At 47.8% G+C, this 19,475-nt stretch overlaps 1 long non-coding RNA gene across 1 annotated transcript; it reads left to right on the plus strand.

The window, feature by feature from the left end:
* Positions 1–7,955: 7,955 nt before the first annotated feature.
* Positions 7,956–16,183, plus strand: LOC143963609 (uncharacterized). The gene is made up of 3 exons (XR_013271008.1): positions 7,956–8,149; positions 15,531–15,645; positions 15,849–16,183. It is a non-coding gene; the product is annotated as an uncharacterized LOC143963609 (long non-coding RNA).
* The last annotated feature ends 3,292 nt before the right edge of the window (positions 16,184–19,475 follow it).

Below are 19,475 nucleotides of genomic sequence, written 5' to 3' on the forward strand. Positions count from 1 at the left end.
GTGCACCAAGAGGCTACAGGGCGTAACTGGGCAGCTAAATAATACTTGGCTATGTTAGGGAATGCAAGGCCACCTTGATTGCGGGGAGAGTACAGGACCGATCTAGTGATCCGATGCCCTGAAGTCTCTTAAAGTGCGAGGATGGGGTGGGGATGAGTAGTGTCTCAAAAAGGTATAAAAGTTTAGGTAGAATTGTCATCTTCAAGGTCGTAAGGTGGCCGAAAAGTGATCGTTTTAGAGATTTCCACTTGGCCAGGGAGGCTCTGATGGAAGTGTATAGTTGGGGAAATTTGGTTATTATAGAAAGTGTCGTATGTGGGTGTGAGGTGGACCCCGAGGTACTTTAGGGAAGAGGTCTTCCACGTGTAGTTAAATGTTTGCGAGAGGGCCGATAGTGTTTGGTGGGTTATATTAAGGGGGAGGGCTTCCGCACTATACCGGTCTAGCTGTACGTGTAGATTTGGGAGAGAAAAATGGGGTTGCGTGAGGGTGAGGAGGACATCATGTGCAAATAGGGAAATCTTAAAGTCCCTAATACAGACTGGAATACCGTGGATGTTTGGGTTCTTTCTGATATGAGCTGCACCCCTCACATTTTTGTAAATATTTTATTATATCTTTTCATATGAGAAAACTACACTTTGGTACAATGTAAAGTACCCCCCCTAAGTGGAAATGTCCAAATTGGGCCCAAAGTGTCAATATATTGTGTGGCCACCATTATTTTGCATCAATGCCTTAACCCTCTGGGGCATGGAGTTCAATAGAGCTTTGCAGGTTACCACTGGAGTCCTCTTCCACTCCTCCATGATGACATCATGGAGCTGGTGGATGTTATAGACCTTGTGCTCCTCCACATTTGATTAGAGGATGTCTCACAGATGCTTAATAGGGTTTAGGTCTGGAGACATGCTTGGCCAGACCATCACCTTTACCTTCAGCTTCTTTAGCAAGGCAGTGGTCATCTTGGAGGTGTGTTTGGGGTCGTTATGTTGAAAACCTGCCCTGCGGCCCAGTCTCTGAAGGGAGGGTATCATGCTCTGCTTGGGTATGTCACAGTACATGTTGGCATTCATGGTTCCCTAGATGAACTGTAGCTTCCCAGTGCCGGCAGCACTCATGCAGCCCCAGACCAGGACACTCCCACCACAATGCTTGACTGTAGGCAAGACACACTTGTCTTTGTACTCCATTTCAGGAGCTTGGTAATCTTCTTTTAGCCTAGACCATCTTTACGTAGAGCAACAATTCTTTTTTTCAGATCCTCAGAGAGTTCTTTGCCATGAGATACCATGTTGAACTTCCAGTGACCAGTAAGAGAGTGTGAGCGCAATAACACCAAATTTAACACATCTGCTCCCCATTCACACCTGAGACACTATAACATGTCACATGGCAACGGGGAGGAAAAATGGCTAATTGGGCCCAATTTGGACATTTTCACTTTTGTTGCCAGCGGTTTACACATTAATGGATGTGTGTTGAGTAATTTTGAGGAGACAGCTAATTTACACTGTTATACAAGCTGTACACTCACTACTTTACATTGTAGCAAAGTGTAATTTCTTCAGTGTTGATGGGCAGAGTGGCAGCATTTGATGGGCACAGTGACTGCGTTTGATGAATACAGTGGCTGCATTTGATGGGCACAGTGGCTGCAACTGATGGGCACAGTGGCTGCGTTTGATGGTACAGTAGCTGAGTTTGAGGGCACAGTGACTGTGTTTGATGGTACAGTAGCTGTGTTCGATAGTACAATGGCTGCATTCGATGATACAGTGGCTGCGTTTGATGGCACAGTGGCTGCGTTTGATGGGCACAGTGGCTGCGTTTGATGGGCACAGTGGCTGCGTTTGATGGGCACAGTGAGGCTGCAATTATGAGGGTTTTTTCAGAATTTTTAAGTTTGAAAAATTTTGAGCACCATCTGCCACTGATTCCAATCATAAAAGTGCAAACTAATAGTGCATTAACTTTAATTTAATGTGTAAAAAAGGCAACCATTAATAAATCACAAAACAGGTGCACAATCTGTAAGAATACAACATATCAATAAACAACACATGTCCATTCTATGTAAATCCCAGGTGTAAAGCTCTTCAAACAACAGGTTTTGCACCACAGTGTTCTGAATCTAGAATATTCTAGGTTGAAATCGACAGGCCAAATCTTCTGGTGTATTTTCCAACAGCCCCAAATGAGTGCAATGCAAACTTCCCAGACTGCTAACTTTACAGCGCTGAAAACAATTCAACAGGTGTGTCTCATAACTCTCCTCTCCTCCACTGTAAGGCTCCTTTCATGCCAGCAGTTAGATTGGGTCTGTCTGACCATTTTTCAGCTGGACCTGATCAGACCCTCTATTCCCTTCTATGAAATGGTGGATGTAAATGGACCCGCCTACCTCCAATCCAATCTGGCAAAAAAAAGGGAAGGGGATCTGTTCCTCTCCGTCTGGCCAGATTGGTTTGGAGGGCAGTCGGGTGTAAACAGACAGCCGGTCCGTTTACATCCAACTGCACATAGAGCAGAGCAGGCTGTGTCTGTATCCACTCTGCATAAGAGGAGCACACACGGACCTGTTATTTGCCCGCTCCATTCATCTAGCAGGGGAACAGTGGACAGATCCCCTGCTGAGAAAAATGGATCCGGACAATGTAAAAGGGGCCTAAGGGTGTATTTACACTTGCTAATGCACCCTGTCTACGACCAGCGGCGAGAACACCAGCAGGGGTTCCCGCGGTTAGCTACGAGTAGGCAGCCCCATTAAAAGCAATCGGAAGCTCCATTGCGCACTCCCATGAGATCAGTTATGCTAGTGATCGGCCTTGAATGCAGACTAAAGCCCCATACACACCATCAGATTTTCTGCTGATTTTTTCCTTCAGGTTTGCCAAAACCATATAATATGAGGTCAAACCTTAGGAGTTTCAATTAGTATGCAATCAGGTAGGCCCTTGCACTAAATGGTTTTGGTAAACCTGAAGACAAAAATCAGCAGAAAATCTGATAGTGTGTATGGGGCTTGACTGCGCCCAAAGGTGATTACTCGCTTGTGATCGCTGCTTGAGCGCACATTACATGTACAGGTTATTTGTGGCCAGGTTTTTATACATTTTATGGCTTTAGTGATCACATTTTTAGGCCGATTCAAATAAAAGTAATGAAAATGATTAAATATAGTGGCTATCTTAAATAAATGAGGGTACCCTAAGGGCTCGTTCACACTGCAATGCTGTGCACGAAAACCTGCTTTGCACGTTTTTCACACCTTGTTCAAAGCGCACTGGGTGTGCAATCTTCTGCGGGTGTCAATGTAATCCTAAAGACACCCTAAATGCACATCACATACACAGTGCGTTTACCTGCACCGGATCGCATGGTGCTGCACTGCTTATTTGAAAAGTAGAGCATGCACTATCCAGTGTGATTTCAGCCCATTCAAATAAATGAGCTGAAAATCAACACCACACTGAGTCGCACAGGGAACGAGCGTGAACCAGAGCTAAAAGTCGCATGGTTTGTGTTTTTTTTAAAATTCTGCAAATTTCAAACTTGCCAAATTCTGCAACAACCTACAGATGAAGAAGATAGAATTTGGTATACACAGCATGGATGCATCTTGTTTTATGTCAACATAACATGGCGATGCTAGTGGTATAACCAGTGTGACACTGCGCAATCCCAAATGTCCCAAAACAGCAGCCAACACGCTAAAATATGGATATTTTTAGCCAAAATAGGTGGAAAATATAAAGTGCAGTGCTAAATAACTATATATACATTAACAAAAATGTGACAAGTTCTCATAAACAAGAAAAAAAGAATATATGTGTAAGCCCTTGTACACACGGTCGGAGAATCCGTCGGAATGTGTCCTATCGGACCGTGTCGTCAGATAATCCGACTGTGTGTGGTATGCATCGGATTGATTCCGTCTGAATATCCGTCAGACCAAATTTTCCAACATGTTGGAAATATTTCCCGACCAACTGGTTCGATCGGACATACTCCGATTATGTGTAGCGAATTTTGATCGGACCAAGTGCCACGCATGCTCAGATCAAATTCCTACATCAAAGCTATTGGCTACTAGCCTGAATGTAGTCCCATCGTAACGAAATTACGTCATCACGTTCTGAAAGATACTTAAGGCCGCGTACACACGGGCGGATTGTCTGCCCAACTAAGTTCGTCAGACAATCCGACAGACAGTCCGTTCAACTTTTGAATGAACGGACTTGACCACACACGATGAACAGACAGTCCGCTGAAAGCTTGCGCGATGACGTATACAGTGCGTACGACGGGACTAGAAATACGACGTCCAATACACTGCAATGCAACCTTCGGCTGTGTAAATCCTTTCTGAGCATGCGCCATACTTAGTCCGTCCAACTTGCCTACACACGAGCGGACTGTCCGCTGAAACCAAGTTTGGACGGACAAAACCAAGTTTGGACGGACAAAATTACGGAAATTCCGAAAGACTTAGTCCGTCAGACTGTCCGCTGAAAAAGTCCGCTGAAGCCCACACACGAGCGGATTGTCCGCTGAAACACGTTTCAGCGGACTAAGTTGGGCAGACAATCCGCCCGTGTGTACGCGGCCTAAGTCCAACCGTGTGTATGCAACAGTTTCGGACACAATCCGTCGGACTAAATCCGACGGACAAAATCCAACGGATTTGGTTGGCAGAATCTCCGACCGTGTGTACAGGGGCTAAGAAAGTATGTGAGAAACCCTCTATAGCGTTAAATGCACCCAAGCATTTATACAAACATCAACATATTATATGTCAAGATAAAACATTAAGTGATTAGATATAGTCCATTGTGTGTGAAGTGAAATCCCAAAAGGAACTGAGAATGATCTGAAGAACATCCGAAAAAGTTATGTCCAAAGGATTCACCACTGTGCTGATACCATCACCGTAAAAATACAGGCTTACCAGATATTAATGACCAAATTAAACATATGTTCAAGGGGTCACAAATCGCTTATTGCTCCAATTCTGGGGCACTGGCCTTGTAATCACAGGTCTACTGAGTCTCACTGTGGGGGTAGCCCTTCTCCAATTCTTGGACGTGTATGGTTACAATATTTGAAGAGACATCAGATGAAATGGATCGCTAGCTTTTTAGTCTAGGGGTCATACGAGCTGTAAAGCTGGCCAGGAATGGCGACTCACAGAAGGTCCAATGGAGATCTCCCCCAACGTAATAATCATAAGTTGGGGATGGTGCTTGCTCTGGGTGCGCTGTAACCGATGATGGTCTTTTCCCTGCAAGCGATTGCAACGTTCTTCTACAAAGATGTTTCCTTTTTTTTTTGTTGCTTTTCCTACTCCAGGCTGCGTCTTATATTCCCCGATAAGCTGTGGCTTCTTTATATGTGGTTTAGAGCAGCTCTGCCTCTTCTATAGCATGAATGACAAGGCTTCTTGGATTCACTATCTCTTGGATTTCTGGCTCAGAACCGATCACCTCAGAGTCTTGCATTTAACGCTATAGAGAGTTTCTCACATACTTTCTTATTCATATATATTTTTTTCTTGTTTATGAGAACTTGTCACATTTTTGTTAATGTATATATAGTTATTTAGCGCTGCACTTTATATTTTCCACGATGCTAGTGGTATAATGGTGTGCAATGTGCAGGGCTGCCATTAGAAGTCGCTGGACCCCATACAGCCTGCCTAACAAGGGCTACCCCCTTCCCACCTTATAGTCCCTGCACAGGTACAGTAATCCCTTCAGCCATGGCTCCCAACAATTAAATAAATCATCAGTTCAGCACCTGGGACCAGGGGACTATGTACTTATTTTCGGAATCAGAAGAAGAAGTCCTTCGTGCTGCAGCTCCCGACAATTAAAGATCTATAAGTGATAAGTGATATAGAAGAAGAGGCTGAAACTTTCATCCAACTGTCGAGAAGCACAGAGAATTATTTAACCTGCTCCTGAAAATGAGTAAATAGTCCCCTCTCTGTCTCTGGCCCCTGCTGCTGAACTGATGGGGCCCAGAAAACATGTATTTAAATGTTGGGAGCCACGGTCTGGGATTTGAAGCGGGGGGGGGGAGAGGATTTGTGCTCAGAAAGTAAATAAAGTATTTGTAATGGGGGGGGGGTGGATTTGTGCTGGGGACATATGGGAAATTATGTATACATTTGAGCTGGGGGGGGGGGGGGGGTTGGGGAGGCAAGGATTTGTGCTGGGAATGGGATTTCAGCAGGGGGGGGGGGATTTGTATTGGGAGGAGGGAGAATTTATGCTTGATAGTAAGCATGCCGATTAGTTCTCAAATTTTTTTGGGAGAGGGTTGGGATTTTTGCAGATACATAATACTCATACACCTTGGGGTGGGGGTTAAAATTTGCCATGTTCACTCTTGGCTCTAGATGATCTTGTCTGGCTGCACAGGTTTTCGATTTTTAGGCTCTTTCTTTTATTTTTATCTGGTGATCCAGCCAGTAAGTCTTGTTTTTCAACAGAATAAGCTGTCTTGCAGTCACAGGGAGGAGACAAACCATTTAACACTGGCAGGGGTGTTTACAATGATTAGCTTTTGTGTATTTATGTATTATGCTGTAACTGCTTATAAAATATAAGCTGGAGTTCAGCTTCAAATTGTTACTGTATTTAAATGTGCTAGTAAATCTAACACTCTTCCCAGACTGAAAATGCTGCTGGTAATATCTGTTCCCTGTGCTCTTTCATTTAGAGTGGAGGGACTGGAATACAGGAGGTGTGTTAAGCCTCATACACATGATTGGATTTTTGGCATGGAATTGTGTGATGACAGACTGTTTGCCTAAAATCCGACCATTAGTACGCTCCATTAGACAATTGTCCAACTTTCCACCAACAAATGTTGGATGGCAGGCTAGTAAATTTTTAGCGGAAAACGGTCTGTTGTCTGATTTTCGTATCACACAAGTCCGTCACGCAAAAGTCCGAAGTAAAAACATGCATGCTCCGAATCAATGCTCCCCAAAGACGACATTAGGTGCCCAAAGGGTGCCGCTCAGGAGCTGAAATTCCACGTAGTACGTCACTATGTTCATGTTTGTTGGCCAACAATTGTGTACCGTTAGTATGCAAGAAAAAATCCAGGCACACGCCCTTCAGACAAAAGTCTGACGCTTTGCCTGCTGAAAGTCCAATCGTGTGTACGAGGCTTTACTGGCCAGATCACCAGGGGAAAACAGAGGAAAAAAAGCCTAAAATAAAAAAAGAAGAAAACGAATGCAGACACCTCATCTAATGATTGGTAAGCTGCAATATAATACATTTTTGATGCTGGGTTTAATACCACTTTAGTATCAAATTCGCATTATTGTACCTGAACATAGCTGATGATGAAGTGTACTGCTCATACTATATACAGTATGTTTATGAAGGCAATCACTAACTATTTGGAATGCTGTGACCTGCACCGCTCTGTTTTATAATTTTAGCTTAGCTTAGATCATCAACCTTTCCAGTTCACTAGCATGGCTAAATTCTTTCTCAGAGGCATTTGTAAGGGCCTGCTTCATGTGCAGACGCACTCGAGGGTTAATTAAAGGAACATAAATGGAAGCAAGGCTCCTGGTTTAGATTTGAAAGGTTCTATAATGATTTAAATTGGTTAAATCGAGAGTCTGACAAAACACATGCATAGCTGCCAACATTTTAACATCATTTCCAGAGCCAATTTGAAGCCCATCATATGCTACACAACAGCAGAAGTCCATCAAGCTCTGGAAAGAAATGTTGGGAAACAAACGGTTTGCATTTTACATTTTCACCAGAAACATTTTAAAACTACAGCTGTTTTTTTTATGTGCTTGTTTAAAGCTAAACTCTGGGAAATTCGAAAATGCTCCCTTAGTGGGGCTACTAATGCAGTGCAAAGGTTAACAGCTTGTTTATAATAGGAGAGAGTAAAAGCACTTTTACTTAGCCAGTTCTCCCCTTCCCCAGCAGACAGCGCTCCCCCATGCTCCGGCGGTGGACTGTCCCTTGGCATCGTCACGCTCAGTGCAGGTATTATGGACTATGCATAGGTCTTAATAATGTCAGGACCATAGACTGCTGGACCATGGGGGTCAGGGGAGTAGATGCTGGGGGAACCAGTCTACTTACTATATTCAGAGGATCAGGTAAGTAAATCTTTTTTATGTGCCTAGACTTAAACAAGCAGTTAACCCTTGCAGTGAGTTGGGCTTTAAGTTTTGAATAGAATAGGGAAGGTTTTTTTTTTTATATCTATATGAAAACATGGTCACCATAGAATCTTTTTGTTTCTTCAGATGAAGAAAGATAGCTTATTGACGTGACCCCCATGACATAGTTGCCAACATTGTAAAAAAAAAAATCGGGACACTTTTTTGGTAGTAGGCGGAGTTGTGTTATAATTAGGGGGGTGGGGCATGCGGTTATAGGCGTGGCATAGAAAAAGGATAACATATGGGCGTGGTTTACGTTAAATAGTGGGCGTGGCTTACATGGGGCGTGGTTCAAAAGGGTGTGGTTAGCGTCTGAGATGAATGCGGGATGGAGAGGGAAAAGTTAAGGGAAAGGGGAGGGGATGGGATGGAGGGACAGCAGCCCCCCGATCCTACACCACAATAGCAATGTGTTTTCCAGAGTTTGACAATCAGCAGATAAAGATACTCCAAATACCTGGTGTTAGCGCTTCAATCATCCCGGCGCCATGATTGTTATGGTGTCAGGATGATTGAAGCGCATTATTTCTATTATTACATTGTAATATGAAATGAAATCATTCAACTCACCATAATGCTGAATCAGTGGGAGCCATGAGCGCATCACTAACCACGTCGCCTGCCACCAGATGCCATCAGGTGCCCCATCAGAGCAGCCTTCCTCACATTTGGTGTCCATCAGAGCAGCCTTCCTCACATTTGGTGTCCATCAGAGCAGCCTTCCCCACATTTGGTGTCCATCAGAGCAGCCTTCCTCACATTTGGTGTCCATCAGAGCAGCCTTCCTCACATTTGGTGTCCATCAGAGCAGCCTTCCCCACATTTGGTGTCCATCAGAGCAGCCTTCCTCACATTTGGTGTCCATTAGAGCAGCCTTCCTCACATTTGGTGTCCATCAGAGCAGCCTTCCTCACATTTGGTGTCCATCAGAGCAGCCTTCCTCACATTTGGTGTCCATCAGAGCAGCCTTCCTCACATTTGGTGTCCATCAGAGCAGCCTTCCTCACATTTGGTGTCCTTCAGAGCAGCCTTCCTCACATTTGGTGTCCATCAGAGCAGCCTACCTAACATCTGGTGCCACTCTGACATCCAGACTCTGACGGCGGCCCCCTCTGACATCCACAGACTGGCCCCCTCTGACATCCACAGACTGGCCCCCTCTGACATCCACAGACTGGCCCCCTCTGACATCCACAGACTGGCCCCCTCTAACATCCACAGACTGGCCCCCTCTGGCATCCACAGACTGGCCCCCTCTGGCATCCACAGACTGGCCCCCTCTGGCATCCACAGACTGGCCCCCCCTCTGACATCCCATACACACACGGACCCCCTCTGACATCCCATCCACAGACTGGCCCCCTCTGACATGACATCCCATCCACAGACTGCCCCCCCCCCCCCCCTCTGACATTACACACACACTGGCAGCGGGGGTGGGCGGCGCCACAGGTTCTCTATTGAAGACCAGCTTCTGGTCTTCTTAAAAATGGCGGACCTCTAGCGGGAAATTCAATTTCCCGGAACAAACCGAATTTCCCGGGACATTTCCCGGGACAAAAATATTTTGGGACAAATGTCCTAATTCCGGGAATGTCCCGGGAAATTTGGGACAGTTGGCAACTATGCCATGAGATGAGAGGGGAGGACATGGGCCCTTTTGTATAATTTAAATTGAGAGGAGGGGAAGTCTGGGGGGGTGGAATTAGGATGGGGACCCTTTCATGTTTTTTTTTCCTTTAAGGTGGGGGGGGGGGGTTGGGGTAGAAAAAGGAAAGGAGCATGACAAGGGTAGCCAGATACCTTACTACGCCAATCCATACATGTACCCCCTTTATTTACCTTATTCTATTAATAATGACACAGACACCTGCTGGATGTAAATGGCCTGTCAGGTCTTTATTTAACAATAAACCAAACTAAACTTTTTATTCAAACTTCTGAAAACCATTTTACCATCTATTTTCTTATACCAAATCCAGCTCATCAGATAAACAGTTGTTGATCCCTGACGATCCCATTTTTCTTCTTGAGCCTGTAATCCCAACTTTTGATGTCATTCGTCCCCAGCCGCCAACTTGCTTCGGGGACTTACCAATTGACTACAGACCCCCAACTTATTAGCCCGTCAGTCTGGCCAGCCGCCAGACCACTCGGGAGGACTCCATACCTATGATGGGTCCTAACCTTTTCCAAAACCTCATCTTAAACAGTGTAAATTGTATAACAGCCATCAAGGACCCTACCGCCACAGCAGCACAAGAGTGACACCTCACCCTTGTGCCTGCCGCCACACCTGCAAAGCCCTGCCAATACCATCCTCCAAACCCAAACCCAACCGGGTTAAGGTGGACACCATCCCCCCATAAATACCTCCACGTGTCCACTTCCAACTCCCAATGCCTCACCACAATACCTCCATTACAGGCTACAAACCTCCCCACCTCCTTGTTCACCTTGATCCTCATCTTGTTAATCTTCTCCAAAGAACGGGCCCCCCTCCAAGACATGCGGGCCACAATATCGGACCACACAACGATCATGTCCGGGAAGGCATTACAAAGCCTGATGAAGTCCCACTGTATATCCTTAATGATGTTGCGCATTGGCCTGACGACCAGATCGTTGCCTCCAACATGGAGGACTAGTACGTCCGGTGCCCGATCCAGGCCCGCATAACGATGTACTTCTGGCACCACTCTGTGCCACATCATGCCAGGAACACCTATCCACCGAACTCGGCCTTCATCCCTTGACAGTCTGAGTTGCCTGCCATCCGGCCGGACGTCCGCCCATCTAGCACCCGAGAACATATAAGAATGTCCCATAATCCAAATGAGACATCCGGGCTCTGTAAAGACATAACAAAAAATAACCAAGACGACCCAAAAACAAACATACAGTCAACCGAACTAAGGAACAATAACCTCCCCCACCCCCATTACAGCAGGTGCGGCCTTACATATATCTGATATCTCCGAGACTCCCACCTCCCAATTTGCTTTATAACCTCCTCCGGCAAACCCCATCTAGATGCCTCCGTGGCCACCCCAATCCTAAAGGAGTGAGCTGCATAATCCCCAGGGGACAAACCCCCGCTCCGCAAACACTTCCTCAATACTGCCGTAAATTGGAACCTAGAAAGGCACGAACCGTCCACATGGATGAATAATGCCCCCCCCCCACGGGCGAACCTCCAAATAAACCCTTAAAACCTCCACAGGGCAAAACCTGGAGTCTGCACCCCAAAATAACTCAACCCGTACCCCTCTACCTAACTGATCCATTTTCGACTTCCTAATCCAAAGAACCACGGAAGAAGGGGCCCAACAAACATCCCCACTCCCCAAACCCCCTGGCGCTTTTTTGGAAAGGGACACCAATTCACCTATCCGAAACGCCCCAAAAAATGCCAACAAGAAAGCAGCTCGGAAAAGTTTTTGTTCAAAAACTATAGAACACACCTTCCCAACGTGCCATAACAAAATGCCCAAAACTTCAAAAGAAATCGGGCGCCGAGAGTCCCTTCTCGCTGCCCCCTTACTAAAACCCCTCAACGCCTTCCTAACTAAAAAATTCTACTAACCCTTTACATTGAAACCAAAAAGCCAAAGCCGACATTTTTTTGCTGACTGCCGACCCAGACACCCCGCCCATATAATTATAACAAATAAAACCTAATACCCACATCAATAGATCTGCAGGGCCTTCCGACCCATCAACCTCACCCAACCAGTCCGACCATTCCCTCCACACTTTCTGATAAGCCGCTCGAGCACCCTCACTTAGCGACTGTTGAATCAATCCCCCGATGAGTCCAACGCAATCTTCCACAACTCCGGAGGGCACGGGTCCCAGCGTCTGTTTGCGTCCGGCGCCAGTCTGCGAAAGTCCTCCCACTGGAATTGAGACAGAGCATCCGCTAACTTATTCTCAATCCCAGGGATGTGCACCGCATAAACAATCGCATTAATCCTCAAACAACTGAGCACCAACCTTCTTAACAACCTGATCACTGGGGGCGATGAAGCCGAGATATTGTTTATGGCCACCACCACCCCCATGTTGTCACAAATGAAGCGTACTTTTTTATCCCGGAGCCTATCCCCCCACAATTCCACAGCCAGAACAATGGGAAAAATCTCCAGGAGGGCCAGATTCTTCAAGAACCCCGCCTCCCTCCAAGATTCCGGCCAAGGTTCCGCACTCCATTGCCCTTGGCAATAGGCTCCGTAACCTGCCGAATCTGCTGCATCGGTAAACAACACTAAATCAGCATTGCTGACCGGCCCCTCCTGCACCATTGATCTCCCATTAAACTCATCCAAGAACACCCCCCACACTCCCAGATCGTCCCGTAACTCTCTGGACAACCGAACGAAATGTGTGGGCATCTTCACTCCCGCTGTGGCCGCCGCCAGCCTCCTGCAAAAATATCAGCTCCCATGGGCATAATCCTGCAAGCAAAATTCAGTTTGCCCAGGAGCGATTGCAGTTCCTTCAACCGGAGTTTCCTCCTGCCTCGTGCCACACAAACTTCCTGTCTCAGCGCCACCACCTTCTCCTCCGGCAATCTGCATTCCATGGCTAAGGAATCAATCGTGATTCCTAAAAACACTATCTCCGATGTGGGACCCTCCGTCTTCTCCTTTGCCAAGGGAACCCCTAACCGTTCAGCCAGATGCTGCAACGTCCCTAGCAGTATCCCGCAGCCGCGGGATCCTGGCGGCCCCACACAAAAGAAGTCATCCAGGTAATGGATAACAGAGTTGACCCTAGCCGTTTCCCTCACTGCCCACTCAAAAAATGAACTAAACATCTCAAAAAGGGCACATGAGATAGAACATCCCATGGGCAAGCAGCGATCAACAAAATAGAATCCCTGCCAGCAACAACCCAACAAGTGCATACTCACTGGATGCACCGGCAACAACCGAAACGCCGCCTCCACATCCGTTTTTCCCAAGAGAGCCCCCCTGCCATACTTCCTCACCCAAACAATCGACGCATCAAATGACGTATAGGTGACCGCACAAGCCTGCGGGTCAATACCGTCATTTACCGAGCCGCCCCTGGGGTAAGACAGGTGGTGAATCATCCTAAACTGCCCCGGTTCCTTCTTCGGAACCACCCCCAATGGCGAGACCACAAGATCCGCCATTGGTGGGGTAAGAAATGGGCCGGCCATCCAGCCCAGCGCCACCTCCTTAGCCAGTTTTGCCGACACCACCTGTTCATGCAGCAAAGCCGACTTAACATTTTTTGCCAGCGGGGGAACCTCCCTCAACGCACTCAGAATCTGGAAACCCTCCCTAAAACCTGCCTCCAACATCCCCGCCGCCGCCCGATCTGGATACCTACTTAGGAAAGGCAGCATCCTTTCCAGCCTCACCGGTGTCATCCCTTTTTCCAGCGAAGTCCCCAGTGTGACCTTTTCCTTGCCTGAAGCAACGCTCGAAGGGATGCCCTCCACTACATCCCGAACACTCGTGCTTGTAGCGACATGTGTTCCCAAACTTGCACGTTCCATCGTTAAATTGCCAGCAAACCCCTTTCTTTTTTGGGGTCGGCGATCCTGACGAGGTGGCGCCACCAGCCCCCCCGGAAAAAACTGGACCGGGGCCCTGGACGAAGTCATCAACTTCATCCACAGGCTGATATCCTTGTGGTCCCATCTAATGGTCGGGCGCACCGCTTTTCGTTGGCGAAACTGTTCGTCATATCGGAGCCAGGCTAAACTCCCATACACTCTGTGCGCCTCGCTAATGGCCTCCAAATAACAGAATAATGCCGAACAATTCTCCGGCGCCTTTTCCCCAATCATGCTAGCTAATATCGCAAACGCTTGCAACCAATTTGCAAACGTGCGCGGAATAAGCCTATACCGCCTCCTCTCCTCCTCTTTTTTTTTTTGCTCTCATCCGGCTTGACCCTGTCCAAATTAAATTTCTATAATGGTAACAACGAGAAAATTTCCACGAACTCATCCCTCCAAATCTTCTCCCACACCTCTTTCTTCAAATGCGCCCCTAACGGGCCGTCGAAGCACACATAGACTTCGCTCCTCGACGCATCCGCCAGGCGAATCTTCTTTGCGTCCTTATCTTTTTCAGCTGAAACACCAACGGTCCCCACGCTGTCCGCCTGCTTCTCCGTCTGCGTCTCCGCTGACGCCCCACCCCCCCGAAACCCCCTGTACTGTGGGGACTGCTATCCCCCTCCCCTCTGGCTCCGCGCCGGGGCGGCGCCACCAAAGGGGTAATCGGGGCGGACGCCTGCCCCGAGCCACCCTCCAAGCGGCGCAACAATTCTTTAAGCGCAGTCAATACCTCACTGCCCCCCACACTGCCCCCCCTGTTCCCCCTGTCCCTGCCCCCCCACTACCCCCATCGTTCAACCCCCCACAGACCCCATTGACTTACCAGGCTGTTGCAGGCTAGAAGGCCCTCCAGCCGCCGACCCCACTGTCGCTGGTGGTTCGTTGTCCTCTTCCATCAACTCCCCTTCCTCTACACTGCTGTCCGGAGAACTCTCTGGCCCCATCTGAGGCCTCCGCGCTGCTTTCCCGGAAGGCCCAGGCAGCCCCCGGCTGTCATTCGCTCCGTGTCCCAGCGGCTGCCATTTTCTTTGTTTACACGCGACGCACTTCCGGCCGCGCTGACGTCAGATCCGCCAAAGTCATCAGCGTGTGCCGCTCTGCTCGTGCGCGTGCCGCTCCTCCGGCCATCCCTCCCAGGCACTGAAACGTGCCCGGAGGCGTGGCCACCCGACTGCTACTCTGCAATTGGCGCTGGGCCACCCCCCCGAAGGCAAGATGGCGCCCACACGTGGCAGGCCGCGGCCGCCTCAGGGTCGAGGCCGGCGCCCGAGGACCCCGCTCTCCCCCGTCGGGCAGCCCCCCCAACCGGAACATCGCCAGGGGGAACCACCGGAACCACCAACGAACGAACGGTCCTGCAGGGGGCCTGAGACCTGTCCCGGTAAGTGACCCCCTCCCTCTGGGACTCTGCCGTGGACGGGGATTCCTCCCAGGCCCCCGGCTAGCCGACTGGGGTGTCTGCTTGGCAGGGGGACCTGAAGGGGCCCAGCTGGGGCTCCCAAGCCGGCGTTGAGTCCGGGGGGCAACATCAGGGCTTAGGCGCACCGGAGGCCGGGACCTCCTTGCACGTGTCGGGGTTGCCCTATCTGCTGAGGGTCCCTGCCCTACCCCCTGTAAAGTGGCCGCAAATTGGCTTTGAAGCCAGTCTGTGCCATGCTGCTCAGCTGCCAATCTAAGCTACTCCCAAAGCTGTTCTAACCCACTCATCTTTTCTAGGGAGGTGATCCTGAACATTCCTCCTGACCTGCTGCTCCAGACTGCTGACCTTCCTACACTCACGTGCCTTCCCATCAACTCTACTCCACCCACTTTTACTCCGTCCTCCAATCAGGTAAGCCTTGTTACTCTCCTACAACCTCTCACCATTCCCCTGCATAAGCCTTGCACCCTATCATGTATGCCCTTTGCTTACGTTGCACTACAGCTACGTACATGTCTGAATAGTCTGATATTGTCAGGGCTGGCTTAACCCTTCCTCCTCTGGGCTGGCCGCTCAGCTGATGGCTAATTGCCAGCTCTCTTCTCTTTCCACAGTTACCAGCTGTTCCCGATGATGCTCGTCTGACCTGCCTATTTAAAGCCTTCCTGCTCACTTTTCCATTTGCCTTCGCGTTGGCCACATCACAGGGAACAATCTCCTGCTGTTTGTTTCAAGACTGGCTTGCTGACATCCCTCTTGGCTTCTTTTCCTGCTTGCAGTTGCTCACCTTGGATCCCTGACTTCTGGCCTGGCTGATTACCCGATCTGGTTAATGAACTTTGGACTGGCTGACTACCTGATCTGGCTACAGGACTCTGGCTATGCTTGACTATGCTTTTTTCGATTTACCTTTTTATTTTTATTAATAAACAAGTGTGATTTGATTGTACTTCTGTCTCAGTCTGTTTCATGGTTTCTGACAGATATTAGCTGTTCTGTTATGTCTGGAACAATCGGGGGAGTAGTTGTTGTGCCAGTGTTCTGCCGAGAAAGGTCCCCCGACGGATAGTGTCCGCCTTGTACTTCGCAGGTGCAGTGCTTGAGCAGAACGGGGGACAAAGGGGATGCCGAATGTCTCCGAACATTAACTGCTGTTGATCGTACATGGCGCCTGCACAATTAACACTAGATTGTGCCACACGCTCCCGATGCTCGTGCAACTCTGCAAGGGGCAGGTGTAGGGGCGGATGCATACAGAAGAGGCCACATGATGCATCCGCCCCTTACACGCTTCTCAATAATACATCCGCCCCTATGAGAAATCCACCCCCATCGTATGAGCTCTGCCCATCATGCTGCCTCTTCTTTATGCATCCACCCTGTTCATTGCAAATGCACGTGTAGCGCTGATTATCACCTGTTAATGTTCAGAGACTTGTGTTGACTGAGATTTCTTAAAATGTTACTAAACCCACAACAGTAAAATCAGTCTGTATATGCAGTAAAGCTTGTTAAACTCACCGAGGAACCTAAGGGGTTAATCTGCTGCATTGTTTAAAAGGGCTGTTTAATCCTGTCTTCTCTGATCCTCCCCCACTTCCACTGTCCCCAATCCATCTGCTGATAAACCAGAGGCTAGGGGACAAGCTGCACATGCTCAGTTGGGTGTGTATTAATAGAAAGTTTTTTTTTTTTTTTTTTGGGAGAGTGCATGTGATCAACACAGGGCCAATCAGCACTGTCCAGACAGAGGGTCAGGGGTCCTACAGCTTTATAGGACAGTCAGAGGAGAATGAAAACTCCTCCTATACGCTTTAACCAGACACTCATAGAAGTCACAAGATTACTATATGCTGCTGATGAGAAAAGGTATTTAGCAGTTTATTCTTATTAAAATAATTGCATTTCCATGGTCTGTTTACTGTGGGAGATCAGATATAGTGAATGCAGGGTCCTGGGTTTAGTAACACTTAACTTCCTGTTCTGCTGTCACTAGAAGAGGAAGTGGAGGGACATCTCTCAAACACCTCTGTAGCATAGTGGAAAAAGATAAAATCACTTTTACTGTTGCCTGCTGTAAAAAAGTTAAGATGCAGTTGGGCTTTAAAGCCTAAATGTAGCTAAAAGAAAAATTAGCACAAGGAGCACAACTTACAGTCAGTAGGATATGTCCCTTGTGCTGATTCCTCTTCTGTTAGCATAGCCCCCAACTGTCCCTGATTTCGAGGGACTGTCCCTGATTTGGAGCAATGTCCCTCTGTCCCTCTTTCCTCCTCATTTGTCCTTCATTTTGGTCTGATCTATATAGATGTATATAAAATGCTAATTTTTATCTATCAAAAAGTGTTTTCCAGTGCTAAACCTTTCATCTGATTTCTAAATTGCTGCATTTGTAAATTCCAAAAGCCAATATAAAGGAATAGTAGTGGTAAAAAAGCACTTGTGGGTTTAACCAATCTTGTTTTTTTTGTACAATTCTCCTTTTGTACAATTCCCATCTCAAAAAGTTAGGAGGAATGCAGGGGCGGACTGACCATTGGGCCACTCAGGCACTGCCTGAGGGCCCTGTGCCACTAGGGGCCCATCAGGGTTGCCAGCCTCAGTAAAACCAGGGAAAGTATGTAAAAATCTGTGTTTTTTTTACCTCTGTCTCTGAAATGTCCCTTACCAACATCCTTTTGGTCTAAAAATTCTTAGATTATAGCTACCCCACCTCTCCAGTACCTTCTCAGCCAATAGAAACATGTCTGTGTATACTGTGTGATTGTATACTGTGTGTGTGTTTGTGTTTGTGTTTGTGTATACTGTGTAGCCCCATAATGTCTGATTGCCTGGGGGCCTCATCATTTCCTATTGCCCGGGGGCCCCATGAGTTGTCAGTCCGCCCCTGGAGGAATGTGTTAGTAGAGATACTCCTCCATCCTGTCCCCCCACCCCTGCCACCGTAATAATCCGGTGCAGCGGGGGTTAATACAACTAATGGGCTGTCTCAGGCCCTCTTTAAAAAAGTCCATATTTGCCTACTCGTTCTGCTCAGCTGCTCCATTCATAGAAGTCATATTACAGCTTCTATAAATGGAGAGCGATCTATGAATGGAGGATGGGAAGCTGTATTATGACTTTTTAAGGAGCTGGACAGAAATGTGGGCATAGTTGGGCACTCTTGATGACAGCCTCTGATAGCCCCTTAGTTGTATTAACCCCCACTGCAGCAGATAATTATGGTGTTGGGGAGGGGTGGAATGAGAAGAGAAGGATTTCTACTAACAGAAGAGGAATCAGCACTATTACAGTACATAGATACATCCTACCAGGGCTTTTATTCTCAGAGGATAGATGCAGGAACTCCCCCCTTCTGAGTCACCCATTGTCTCTGCCCCTACCCACCTCTGAGCACAGTCCCTTGGTTCCGCTCTCTACCCACCTCCCAGTACTGCCCCTTTTAGAGAATACAAAACCAAGTATCATTTTGTGGTGCTAAATGATTTGTATGGAATTTGATAATAATAACAAGAAAAGCAGTAAACTAAATCCCCTATAGCCAGTAACAATATATCCCCCCCCCCCCCCCCCAGCAACAATAGTTTCCCACAACAACAACGGACTCCTCCTCAGCAACAATAGATAATGAGCAGGAACAATAGATCCCACCCCAGCAACATTAAATCCCCCACACAACAATAGACTCCCCATAGAGCAAAAATGGACCACCCACAACAAAATACCTCACCCAGCAACATTAGACCCCACCCTCCCAGCAGCAACAATAGATTTCCCAGTAGCCAGAATCAATAGACCCTGCAACAGCCAGCAACAATAGCTCTATCCCTTAACAGTAAATCCCTACCAGAAACATAAGATCCCCAGCAACAGTAGATCCCCACCAGCAACAATAGACTTTCACACAAGAACAGATCCCCACCAGTGACAATAGATCCCCCAGCAGCCATCTTTAATAGATCCTGCAGCACATCCTACACTCCTTGCTATTACATACATTTAGTGCTGGAGATGCCGGTGTTGTGTTGAGTACTGTCCCCCATTGGACAGTGTTTACCCTGTACTGCTCTTACGCACAAGGAGACGCCATAGGTCTCTGAAGATGAACGGCGACTGCGCACTGAGTCCAGGTTCAAGCCCCACCATCCAAGTGGACATAGAGTTAGAATAATAAATAGCCAAGCGAATCGAGGCCATGCCCAAAGCGTGGCGATTGAAGCAAGGCGAGCGAAGTGAGCCCG

The sequence above is a fragment of the Lithobates pipiens genome, unplaced genomic scaffold (genome assembly GCF_037356315.1).
Source record: "Lithobates pipiens isolate NorthernLeopardFrog02 unplaced genomic scaffold, aLitPip1_a1.2 Scaffold_8, whole genome shotgun sequence".
Taxonomy (NCBI): Eukaryota; Metazoa; Chordata; class Amphibia; order Anura; family Ranidae; genus Lithobates; species Lithobates pipiens.